The following is a 14,009-nucleotide window of genomic DNA, read 5'->3' as shown; positions in this document are numbered from 1 at the left end:
CTTCTCTTATTTGGAGCCTAGGCCGTATTTCCCTGTCACGTTTCATGGTTTCTATTCGAAAAGAATGCTTGAAGTGGAAGCAAGTGACATTTACTTCATAAATGTTGTGCCTTTCTGATTTCCAGACTCCCAGCTGGGAAAGGAACTTCTGTAGTCTGATTGGCAGTTGTGATAGTTGCCAAACCTTTCTGGCAACATTAGTAGGACTCAGCTAGCCACTAAGTTGAAGTGTTTTAAGTCAACCTCAGTGTTGTGTGACATTCCTAGGGAGATATGAGCAAACATGTAGCTACACCAAGTGGGGAAACAAATGATGGATGAAAATAAGGACACTGCCAAAGACCAACTTGGTCAGTCAACGTGTTTTATTGGGGCTACTTGCAGGAATACTGGTGAAGAGGTACTTACAGACGCTGAGGTGACTCAACACACTCTCAATAAGCTGACCCATCTTGTATGTGTGATGACCCATGAAAGACAGAGACCCGGAGCTCATAATACAACCTGTAGAAAGCTGAGCAGGTTGGAGAGACTCAGGCAGCTCAAGTGATCTGAGCCTCCTCCAAGAAGTTCTCTCATCTTTGTCTCTTCAAGGGAGCACACCTGGTCTGGGAGAGTCTCCCAGCAGTCCTTTCTGCTTATATAGGCATGAAAGGTGGAGCCTAGTGAAGCTAACCAGTTTTAGGGACTTCCTGAAGTCTTTACGTGTTTGCTCTCTGAGATTAAAGAGCATCCTTGCCGAGGTATGCTTCTTCTCTCTGTGTACCTTAGTGAGTTTCCCTTCAAATGGGATGTTTTATCGTGGAGGAAATTGCTAGACAACACTCAGACCATGCTCTTCTGCATAGCCAGGTACATAAACAGTTATGAATCTAGGGACAGTCTTTCTCTTGACATTTGAACCAACGTCTTTCTGAATCAGGAGACTTTTTAGCCCAGCCTCAGCTGTTCTGGTTCTTTGAAATTTTGCCTTCCATCGTGCCCTCTACTACCTTGTAAGTTAAAAAAGCTTCAGGGGCTTCAGGGATATTTTAGGCTCTAAATCTCATTAGGAGGGCAACACCCTGGTTGTGGGAAGCACCTCATGCTCTTGGGCATGCATCAAAGCTCTTGACATAGTGTATAATAGAAGAAATACTGGCCTCCCCCAAATATTCGCCTCGTAATCTTTATAAGGTGTCAGTTTATTGTTTTATTCAGAAAAGGGAAACTTAGGTTGTTTATGGAAATAAATTAGTATATTAGGCTTTCCACAAGGACAGAAATAGCAGTACAAATAAAATGATAGATGATTTAGGTAGATGATAGATAGATAGATAGATAGATAGATAGATAGATAGATAGATAGATAATAGGTCGGTGATAGATACATAGGTAATTCATAGATAAATAGATATATAAAGATAAATAGATACATAGAAGATGATATAGATAGAAGATGATATAGATGATATAGATGATAGATGATGATACATGGATGGATAGGTAGATAACTGATATGATAAAGAGATAAGGGGGACTTATTTAAAGAATTAGAAGACTTCAGAAAATTATATATGTGTGTACTATATAAAATAATCTCTCTCTCTCGCTCCACACACACACACACACACACACACACACACACACACACACACACGAAATTCTCAAACAATTTTTTAAAAGGAAAAATTCTTGAGTGAGGTCTAACTTCCTTTCTAGCATTTTTTTTTACTTCCACCTCAGTGCATGTTAGTTTTCTGTTATTATAAGAAAATTATGAGGCTGAGAAATAAATAAGGTAAAGAGGTTTTTTGAAAGCTCAAAAGCATGGTGATCTTGCCTGTTGTCCCAAGGCCCATGGCATTACAACAACTGTGCTTAAGAAACAAAAGAGCACTAGCTAAGTCAGGACCAGACCCTGAGGATTGTCAGGCTTGCTCTTTTATAGAAGTTCTCTCATGAGAATTAACCAGGGCCCCAGAAGAACTGCCTGAATCCTTGCTGATGCGTGCAACTTCCTAATGATCTTCTATCATGACTTATCTTCTAGTAGGTCCTACCATGTCTTAAGACCAACATACTGGGGAACCAGGAATCCAGCGTATGAATAGCCGGTGGACACATTAAAACAGTATCCAATCCAAAGCTTCAGATCTCCCTATTGAGATATTTAATGAAGTGGGCATGACACTGCCACACTTAAACCGTTAACCCTGTGGTAACAAGATTCTAGCCATTCTAGAGTTTTTCGGACCCTACTGCTGTTCCCAAAATAGGACTGAATGGTTTACAAGTAATAGATCATTTAATCCTTACAACAAACCTGAAACACTCAAAAATGATTACTTCTTCCCATTGCATTATAAAGACATTGTCCTTGTTGACCATAATAAACGTGATGGGTCCCATTAGTCCAAAATGACAGAGCTAGCTATGATTTTAAATGGTGGATATCATGTCGACTGGATAGTGGCTTTCATTGTAATTGTTTTGTAAGGCAAGGGCTTGGTTTCTCTTGTACGTCTGTCTAGAGCTAGCTACATCATATTAGAGGTTTACTGTTTTCATATTGCAGGGCTGTGGTTCATTCTACTGTATACTCAACTCCACAAAACTAAGGAAACTTTGTCATGATCTCTGACAGTCATTGTGGGGGTTAGCATGCCCCCTGGAGAAGCTCTCCCAGAAAACTAAAATGGACTTAATAATGCCATGCCTGTCTGTAGCTACAGTGACCATTCTCTACAGTTTGATGGAACTTTGGAGTGGAGGGACCTGGATTCTAGAAGATGAATAATATCCACATGGAGACAGGCCCTGAGTGGGTCCCCATTTAGAAGTCTCAGGGTTAAGCATCATGCTATACCTGGAGCCCACTGGAGACCTGTCTGTGCTCTCCTTTTCACTCTCAGAATCAGCCCATTAAATCAGAGGTCCTGAAAGCAGGCATAAGCTACCAGTGACCCAGGGCAAGTATCACATGTTCTTGATCTTCAAGAAAGAAATGAGTCTTTGAAAATGACAGCATGAGAGCATATGACAGGTGGATTCTAAGCCCATGCCCTAAGTTTGAGTACTGGGGAGAGATACAGTCTGAATGAAATATTTCCATATTACTCCCCATGTAGGAGGTGTGTGTGTGTGTGTGTGTGTGTGTGTGTGTGATATTTTAATTCTTGTCATCTTTCTTGCAGTGCAGCTATTTGTTAGTTAACCATCACCCCTTGGAGATCTGGGCAATGGCTGATGTTTCAGTATTTCCTTTCATCAGTATTCTTGTAATAAATAGTTCTCAGCAGGGGAGAATATGAAGATAAATAATAATTCATAATAATTCCTGGAGACTTCCTACCCTGGAGAACAGGAAACTACTGTCTTCCTAAGTAGGAGCCTGGGATGCTGCTAACCATCCTACAGAATGGGATGCCTCTACGCTTATAAATTGTATGTCCCCAGATGCCAGTAATGTGAAGACTGAGAAACCTTGGCTTATGGAAAGTATTTCTAGAAAACATCAAGATGTTCTTGTGCTTCACTTTAGTCTGTTGATGGAAATTTTCAGCATGCTTAAATACTCTTACTAATTAAATGATACTCCCCTGCTTCCTAATTGGCACTAAGGAGCTTTTCCTACAGTCCAGGATTGTAGAAAGATTTGTCCAGATTTTTACAAAAGAATGTGAATACAGCTCTTTGATAACAGAAGTCTTCATTACAATTGATGTATGATCCATGAGAAACAGCAAGAATCTGGGTACTGACACCATGACGGTCCCAAATATCTAGCTCCTGGGAACATAAACAGGAGCAGTGAATACCAGCCAAGAGGTTATTTGGAAAATATCGATGCCAATGTGCTTCTTCATCCAGCTCTAGGTCAGAGATCTCAGCAGGCGCAGCAATACGATTTCCTACCTAGCATTAGATGATGAAAGGCCAAATGGAATCATCACTATGGCTGATACTGAAAAGAAATCAATCGCCTGTGCAGGGTGTGCGTTTCATGTGAGACTTCTGCTGTTGATGAGTAGACAAGTGTCTTTGCTCCATGCCAATACCTGAGCTTCTGCCAGGATAAGCAAATGCAATAGAGGAAAGGGACGAGGGAGCAGAAAAAAGCAAAGCTGGCAGATGGCAATCTGTGAAGAGTTGAATCAACATAAATTATACCTCATCAGTGAGTAGAAAAAAGGGAGGATGTGCTCCAGTGTTCAGCACACCACTGAGAGGGTGAGCATGCCAGAAGAACACAAGCAAACCCCAGGGTAGCTCTCCAAGCTGGGTGCAAGCAGAGTTGAAGTAACGCCCCTCCGTTGGAAAGCCATCTGGAAGACAAATTAGTGGGAGGGCTCTATTTGAGGTAATACAGTAAATAAAATGAAGGAACATCTGGGTTTTCAGAAAAGGTTGATCAGACACATAGAAGAGCAGAACAAACGTCTGGCAAATAGTTAAGTCAAAGCAAGAGCTGGTCATGGCTTTGCCCTCTTTTTTTTTTTAATTAGGTATTTTCTTCATTTACATTTCAAATGCTATCCCAAAAGTCCCCCAGGCCCTCCCCCCCAACACCCCCCCACTCCCACTTCTTGGCCCTGGCGTTTCCCTGTATTGAGGCATATAAAGTTTGCAAGACCAAGAGGCTTCTCTTCCCAATGATGGCCGACTAGGCCATCTTCTGCTACATATGCAGCTAGAGACACAAGCTCTGGGGGTACTGGATAGTTCATATTGTTGTTCCACCTATAGAGTTGCAGATCCCTTTAGTTCCTTTGGGTACTTTCTCTAGCTCCTCCATTGGGGGCCCTGTGATCTATCCAATAGCTGACTGTGAGCATCCACTTCTGTGTTTGCTAGGCCCCGGCATAGTCTCACAAAAGACAGCTATATCAGGGTCCTTTCAGCAAAATCTTGCTAGTGTATGCAATGGTGTCAGCATTTGGAGGCTGATTATAGGATGGATCCTCAGGTGTGGCAGTCTCTAGATGACTTTGCCTTCTTAAGTCGACCTGTGAAACAGTGCAACAAGGGAGCATAAGGGTTGGTATTGGAGGAAGAATTCCACATACAATGTGTTAAACTACCCAAACTCTCTTCCTATTTAGAAGTTGAATTTCTAGACATTACCACTCCCTCTCCAGAATTTTGGAACCACCAAGAGAAGCAAAAGTCAGCTTGTCAGCTTTAACACATTATAGTGACATGGAGAGGGGATCGGTGTAATAAATGTGTACAAACCATGGCTTAAAGTCACGGGCTTAAACAAGAAGAAACCATGATCTCAGCTGACAGAGAGCAGGTTCCTAGGCAACAAAATCTTTCAGCAAGATGGCCAAGTAAAGGATGTTCATAGTTCAAAATCCAAGTGTATCAAAAAATCTGTAGTGTATCAAAGCCGGCAAGTCAAACCAGTAGAGGGCACTAAAGGAAAAACCAAGCACTTAGAAGATTTTTTTCAAGAACTTAAACTCTATAATGAAAATCCCAAGGAGATGTAAAATAGATGAAAAATATCCATATTTCCAATTACACATGTAAGGGCAAAGGAATGGATTTTGGGAAAGGCTATAGAAATCTTGTAGTAAATACTCTTTCTCTCATTCTGAATTATTGGCTGTTGTACAAATGAGTTTTACACATCTTGAAGATGGTTTCTAATAGCACAAATAGATTGTCTCACATTTCCATTAAAGCAATTCTTTAGAAATGCTGTTATAATAATTGTCCAAATTGGAATAGCAGCAGGTGGTCAGCTCCTCGTGAGAAAGCAACAGCATGTTAATAGGCTGTGTGTCAACCCTGGGGGGCAGATTATGGTTCCTGAAAATTTTTTTTGGCATTTCCTGCATACTGTCAACATTGGAGAGCTTTATGTAATACAGACAGCTTGTGAAGGCAGTGGATAGTCTATAGGACTTGACAGAGTCACCTTCTGCTCAGGTTTTGGGAACACAGGTGCTCTGCTTAGCAGGATGTCAGAAGAAAAGTGCAGAGGTAAATCATTAGCAGACACTCTCCCAGGTTCTCCTGAAGGTAATGCTGAGGATAATTGCCTTGTATTCTCAACAGAAGTACAAGGGATGAATATATATATATATATATATATATATATATATATATATATATATATTTAATACACACACACATATATATATGTATTACATATATATGTGTGTGTATATATATGTATTATATATATATATATATATATGTAACCTAAGGTGTGAGTGTACTTCGAGCAGTGCCTGGAATACATTATTTTTTATATTTTGACTTTTGCTTTTTTCCCCTGCTTTCTATACGAGGCTTGCCGAAGAACAATAGGAGTGTGTTTAATAATTCATCCAGAGACCATCGAAAAGAGAAAGGTGCATCTTATGATAAGAACATCAAAAGACAGGACAAAACTGCCCTACTGAAAAGACACATTCAGTTTTTTTTTCTTTGTGTCTTGAAATTTTCTGACCAACAGGTCTAAGATTCTGGGAGCAGCATCCTTCAAATTTGAGGTCTTTATTCCCATTTGGAGTTTAAAATTAAGATCTTTATATGATTCTGTCCTCTAGTGAGGGAGAGGAGGGAAAGAGAGGGGGAGGGATGGAGGCTGCTGCTGCTGCTGCTGCAAAGGTCATTTCCCCTGTGTGCTTTCTATTGTGATGTCAGCTGGCAGCATCCTTGCCTCAGGTATCAGCACTGTGGGTGGCATCAGGACAGATTCACCGCACAGTCTTAAGTGCATGGCTGGGTACTCCAAGCCCAGTTCTGACATCTGAATGTGAAATGGCAGCCGTGTCAGGATGAGTTTGTGTTATAGAGACCCAATTCCAGTTTTAAAACCGCTGACTCAGAAATGGATGTAGCCCCGCAACAATCAATCATGCCTCTGAGGTTCTTCGAAGAAGAAGAAGAGGTAGGCATCTAATTGGTTGCTAGTTTCGAAGTAGGTTATGGCATGCATGCCCTTTCAAAGATGGCTGCCCTCAGAAGCACACAAGAGGCTGGGAGTTCAACAAACAAAATGAGAAAAACCAAAGCAACGAGACCCACAAATGTTATGGAGAAGTGGCACAGGGGCTTGTGCCTTGGCAAAGCCCTGCTTTCCACCAGATGATGTTAATGGAATCGCCATGCACCTAGTGAGAAAACTGCCATGAAGAGAACTGCAGAATAATTCATTAGTGTGCACCACTGACGTCTACACAAGGACTTCGGATATTGGAATACCAGGGAATGATTTAGAATTTAATAGAACATTTAAAAATTATCCTAAAATACAGGGCTAGTAAAGGCAGAAGCAAGCCTGGTGGGCTGGCACATGTCTGCACTCCCAGCACTCAGGAAATATAGGCCAGTAGGGTCTTGAGTTCGAGATCTGTCTTAGCTACATCATGGAACCCTAGTCACAAAATAAAGCAAACACATGTGCACTTGCGAGTGCGCGCGCGCACACACACACACACACACACACACACAACTCAGTGGTGGAGTATATACAATACACGGTCCTGAATTCAATTTCCACACTGGAAAAAAGCAATATATGACATGAATATCAAATATGACTTCTGGAGTATTATAAAAATGTTTCCTGGGGGTCTCCGATTACTCCTTTCCCTCGTGTACACAGGGGGGAAAGAATCTATACACTTTGATTTAAAAAGTAAGCTCTGAATCTTGTAAAAATGAGAAAAATTAATAACCACCTTGATAAGTCCATACTACCCAGGAGGAAACCCTGAGATGAGGATCTAAAGAAAGTTACGGATGTGGAAGGCACAATGCCTTTCATCTAAGTTTGCAGAAACAGAGAACGGGATAGAGCAGACAAGGAGGGTGAGAAAACTTCAGAGATACCAATGGTAAAATACACCTGGATAGCCTATGGGACATGTTCTGGAAGTGCCGAGAGCTGACTGCTGGCTCAGAGCTGTAAGGCTGTGAGGTTGTCTGTTTAAAGTTGGAGTGTTGCTGTGCGCAAGGCTGTATGCCTCGGATTCCAGTACTCCGAAAAGAAGCAAGAGTTCCCCCCTTCCCAGGCTGTGCTGTGCCCACAGACTTTGTCTCACGGAGACTCAAACACAAACTAATACTGGGGTAAAGTAAAGTTATTTTTTTTCACATAAATAAAACAGTTTATGACTGGCAGGAAAAGAACCAAAGTTGAGGGACCCCAAAACCCTAGAAAGTCAAGAAAAACTTAGCTATTTCCATCTAGTACCCCAAGTCTCATCCTAGAAGAAGGATCCAAAAGACCATAAGGGTCAGAGGGGATATGGAAGGAGGGGTGCTGTGAAGAGCCATCTTCGGGCCACAGCTTGGATGTAACACACACGCATGAACTCTCAGCATCTCATGGTGACCTGCACAGAACCAAGCCAGTCAAATCTAGCATGGAGGGAAGAGGGGATTTCAGGCCCTGTGGGAACACTATCAAGACGATGGCATATGGTGAATGATGCTTCAGGGAACAGTCAAAGAGGATCCAGAAAAAAAAAAAAAAAGATGGATGGTCTTTAATCTCAGGTGCATTTTGTTTCCCTTGGACACGATTTTGTGTCCCCTGATGGCAAACATTTATGTTGTGAGAAATATTAGAAATGAACCACTAAGTTCCCACACTCCAAGGCTAGCCCCATTCAGCAACTGATTGCAGTCTTCCCAGCTCTGGTTCACTGCCTCAGTGCCGCCTGTACGCTCTTAGCCATAATTCCTCTGTGGTTGGTGGTCCCATCTTCTAGTAACTCAGTAAAACAAAACTCTTGAAGCTAACAGTTGACCAGTCAGATTTTTATATCAATAAATTCTCAATTCACAAGATGCCCATACAATACTTTCTATGCCAACGGATAATGATACGAGCTGCTCACCTTAGATAAGTTACCCCAATTACTTTATCCCTATATAATATCGAATCTACCTGTGGCTATTCAAAGCCATGCTGGTTCTGAATCATCCTGTCCGCTGTCCATCTTGCTTCCTCTCTCCCTCCTGAGCCACTCTCTGTCCCTGCAACTCTTAGCTCCTCCTCCTTTTTCCCTGTCCAATCACAGGCCTCCTGCTGCACTAGTATTTTAATGTAATTGGACAGGGAAAATCCTGCCACACATTTACATTCATTTATAAGATATGTTTATTCCTCTAGGATATCAGAACACAGCTATAAAACCCAATCTGGTCAGTGACCCGTAAATCTAGATTTGGCCTTCTGCTTTGTTTTTGGGCTTTCCCAGAAATAATGTATGGGGCAGTCAATTGTGTTTAAATTGGTGTGTCCTGTCCTGAGAAAGGGCTGTTCTGTTAACATTTAGTATGTTCTTACTAACATTTATTTACATGTCTTTCTGATCAAACTTAAACCTTCTTTGGGCCATTTCTTTCTTTGTTACATTCATGTATAAAAGCATACTGAAGCTGAAGGCAAGTTGTCTACAATATTAGACTATATCCACCCCATTTTTCAAGGTCCTCAGATCCGCAGCACACGGTTGGAGCTGCATTAGTCAGTGAGAGCCAAAGGACCCTACTCTCAACTAAAGAGGCATAGGCAGTTGATTGGCAGTATAGGGGCAGTTCTGATGCTAAGATTCAGTTCCCCAATTGGTTCTTGATCTGTCAGTAAAGAAAGCCATAGGCCAATTGCTGGGCTAAAGGGTACAGGCAGGACTTCAGTGTCCCTGAAGGAAAAGGGAAATGCAAGGGAAAAGGAGAAAGTTCTTCAGGCTTCTGATGGAGTAAAGTTGACCAGATATGTGAGGTCTCAGATGGAGTCACAGGCTATGGTCTCTCCTAAAGGCAGGGGGTTGAGGATATAATTAGCACCTGAAGTTTAGGGCAGGTGAGAGGAGCAGAGATAAAAATATTGCTAAAGGCATGTTTTTCTAGCAATAGTGCCCAAAGACAAGTTGAAAAGGAACAACTCCGTGTGTGTGTGTGTGTGTGTGTGTGTGTGTGTTATCCTTGAAGTCATGGGAAGTTGGGTAGGAGCTGATAGCATGGTCCATTCTTGGAGCTTAGATGGGGTAGTGGAAGCTACACACAACAGATGACTGCTATGAGAAAGAAAGCCACTGTTCTTTGAAGAATGCCCACTATCAGGTTGCCCACACCACAGTGGGCAATACACATCCACAGCCTTACATTTGTCAGCAGTGCTGACTGGACCCAGAGGGTCATAAGAAACCAAAACAAAAATAAAAGGATGATTTGAATTTGGGGGTGAAACACTGAGCCACCGAGAGGAGATCTGTGGGCAGAGAATGGAAGGGCTGATGCAATTAAGATACATTGTATACACCTATAAAAATTTAAAAAAATACAAAGTAAACAAAGAGACTGAGCCCTGTAGCATGTGAAGGTTTAGGTTGCTGGCCTGTGTAACAGCTGCTGAACATTCTTAACTATTGAGTTTCTGAAGTGTCTGTATTTGCATCCCTTTTCATCCTTGTATGGGTCGCCTCTGTACCCCCATGATGAATCTCCTCTGAGTTATGCTGTTGCATTCATCCTTTTCAAAGAGCCAGCTTCTGTCATTGATGACTCGTGTCTGTCTTCTACTTCATTAATTATGTCTTTCATCTTTACAATTATCACCCTCCCTTGTAATTCTGTTAGTAAGGGATGGGTCTGAAAAGGCCCTGTTCAATGGCTGAAAACAGTTGCTGTGGCCATGTAGAGTCTGTGGACAGAGAACTTGAGTACAAGAGGGAAGTCATGGAGGGACACTAGCATGGAAGTGTGTTTAGGCTCATTTTGGTCTTAGGACACCTTTATACTCTGTAGAATTATTTTGGCCTTAAACAAAGCGTTATTTAAATAAGATATTACACATAGATACATTCACATGCACACATAGAGATACAGACACACAGATGAAAGAGAGATGAGAGAGAGATGTGTGTGTGTGTGTGTGTGTGTGTGTGTGTGAGAGAGAGAGAGAGAGAGAGAGAGAGAGAGAGAGAGAGAGTCATCCGTAGAGCATTGGTTCCAGAGACATTCTGATGTATGTTTACCAAACTAGAAGATGCCATTATGCAAACTGTACCGTATTTACATATATGCCTATGTAAATTTTCCTAAAATCATCTCTGGATCACTCATATACCTAACACAATGTAAATACTTTTCAGAGGTTTCCTGTATTGCTTGGGGCATGATGACAAGAAAGACATCATACCTGGTCACTACAAACAACTGCTTTCCACATATTTTTGATGTGCAGTTATTTAGATCTGCAAATGTGAAACCCACATATATACTGAAAGTTGACTGTATAAACTCACTCTCTATAATGTGTGCATGCGATTGTGTGTGTGTGTGTGTGTCTTTCTGTTGATCCATCAGTCCGTCTAATCAATGGTTGGTGTTAACTGGAATGAGACTAGAATTACCTGGTACCTGGGTTCTGGGAGATGAGGTTGATTGTGTTGATTGATCTGAGAAGACTTGTCTTGATCATGGGCAGGAACATTCTCTAGGCAGATAGTCCTGGAGTATAAAATAACGAAAGTGAGCTGATCGTTGGCACCCACACATCCTTTTCTGCTTTCTATTTATGAATGGAATGCGACTTGTTGCTTCAAGCTCATGTGCCTCAACTGCTTCATCATGACTGTGAGTCAGAATAAAGCTTCCTTCCTTATGTCCCTCCGTCAGGCATTTTATCATACACATACAAAAAATCGAATGCGTATAATCATATTTACACATTTGTATCATACTGATTTCTTTCTATCATGGTGCACTCCCGTGTATCTTCATTGTACTAGAAATTAAAGCTGATGTGTATTTTGTTATTCATGAGCATGAGGGTGCCTACAGAAACCAGAAGAGTGCATGGGACCCCTTGGAACTGGAGTTACAGGTAATTTTAAGACACCTGACATGGGTGCTGGGAACAAAACTCTTGTCCTTTGAAAGAGCATGGAGTCCTTTTACCCAAGCTGCTACATCCTTAAACAGAATACGCAAGCAAATTACCCACTCTTTTTAAACAGTATAATAGAACACCTTTAGAGAAAAGCTTGGTTGTAAATGTAAAATTTTTAAAATAAATATCTTTTCATTCATGAATGGACTGGAGGATCTTATATTAAAGAATAAGGAAGAAAATCTGTGGCCACAGGTTTTTGAGAAAGAGAGATGAGGGTTTATAGTTCTCAAAGGAAATAAACCTGGCAACAATAAATTTAATCTACCAGGTCATAGTAAAGTAAGACACCAGTGTTTGACTGTGTCTCCAGCTCAGAGGGAATTTTTCAGATCTGTAAAATATCAACATCAATGCCTTCTATAAAATAGAAATCATAATGCTTTTTTTTTCTGTAGTGAATATAAAATGAGATGATCTATATGGGTACTTAACATAGTTCTTAGAGTAAAGCAAGTGCTCAGTAAATATTAGATGTTTTTGGCATTGTTGCATAAGAAGTGCCATGGATTGTATAAGCAGTTACAGAGCTGAGCATGAAATAAAAAAAGCATTTGTGGTCTGTTAAGGAAAAGATTAACCAGAGCACATATACAGCCTCTTTCTATTTTCATAAAGTACAAAATGTACCACCATTTTCTGCAAGCATGTTCACAAGGTGTCAACATTAAAAATTATAAGATATCAATAATTAATAAACATACCATGTCATTCCTAATAATTGTGTGTCTTCTGCTCTCTTCCTCCGCCCCTGCCCCCGGCATTTTCCTTAGGAACTGCAGTGTACCGTATCCTGGTTGACACCAGAGGGCACCATAGGACTCTTGTGTGTTTCTTCTGTTGCTAAAGGCATTGATGAGCTGTCCAGGGACCTGTAGTGGGTAAAAGTCCTCAATCCAGAAACTAAAATGACCCAACAGTAAGTTTCCTGATGAAAACTAAATTAGCAAACAAATATCTGTGTGTCTAAAGCTATTAACTCCAGAACCCCAGATAAGAATATTTTTATCATCATCATTATCATCACCATCATCATCATCACCATCACCGTCATCATCATCATCATCTCAGCTGACTGATCATGGTTGAGAAGTTCATGGGGTGCTAGAGAGCTGAAAGTAACATGCCTCTAGGGACCATGCAGATGTGGGGGGGGGGCTCCATGTTAGCTCTCACTTCCTCAAACAAGTAGTCCAACAGCTGGAGTCTCTGCCTTGTTCATCTTCCCATTAGTCAGCTTCTAGATTCCCTTACCTTATCTTGCTTGGAATGGTCCAGACTCCAAGGCACAGCTGTGGAGGACACAGCTGAAGAAGAGGCTTCTAGCTTATGACACCTCACATGGAGACTTCTCATCAGCAGAGGTGTCCTTGTGCATGTGGCAGCCACAGGACCAAGAAGACACTCACTGGCACTACCACACCAGATGTCTGAGGGGCAAGCTGTCAACGAGTCCCTATGGTGTGAAGTAGACAGTAGCATTCAAGGATAAGGGAGGGGTAGTCTGAGCCTGATATGCTATGCTGTATCATGGAACAACAAGCGCTGGCCTAAACAGGAAGGGAGTGGCCAAGATGGAAAGGGGCGAGAGGTTACTTTTCTTATTGTAAAGAAAATACATAACAAAAACAAGGAAAAAGGGACGAAGGAAGGAAGGAAAGAAGGAAGAAGGAAGGAGGAAGGAAGGAATGTGGAAGTAATGTGGAAGGAAGAAGGAACAAAGGGAGAGAGGGGAGAAGGGAGGGAAGGAGGGAGGGAGAGAAGGAGGGAGGAAAAGAGACAGTGGAGAGAACATGTGGATATCTCACATCTTGAAGTCCCTCTTTCCAAGGAGTTTGTGGTGGCAGCAGTCTGCAGTGGCTGCTGACATTGCATCTACAGTCAGAAATCAGAGAATAATTAGTCCTGGTGCTCAGCTAACCTTTCCCCATTCATTCCATCCAACAGAGTAGAACTGCCCACATTTAAGGTGTCTTCCAACCTCTGCTGACTCACTCTTGAAACTCCACCACAGACATGCCCAGAGGTCTGTTTCCTAGTTGATTGTAGGTCTTGTCACACCAACAGTATGAACCACCACAGGAGGCTAGCTCCCGAGGGCTGG

This window comes from Mus caroli, chromosome 17 (genome assembly GCF_900094665.2).
Source record: "Mus caroli chromosome 17, CAROLI_EIJ_v1.1, whole genome shotgun sequence".
In the NCBI taxonomy this organism is placed as follows: domain Eukaryota; kingdom Metazoa; phylum Chordata; class Mammalia; order Rodentia; family Muridae; genus Mus; species Mus caroli.
Note: the sequence above shows the minus strand (reverse complement) of the source record.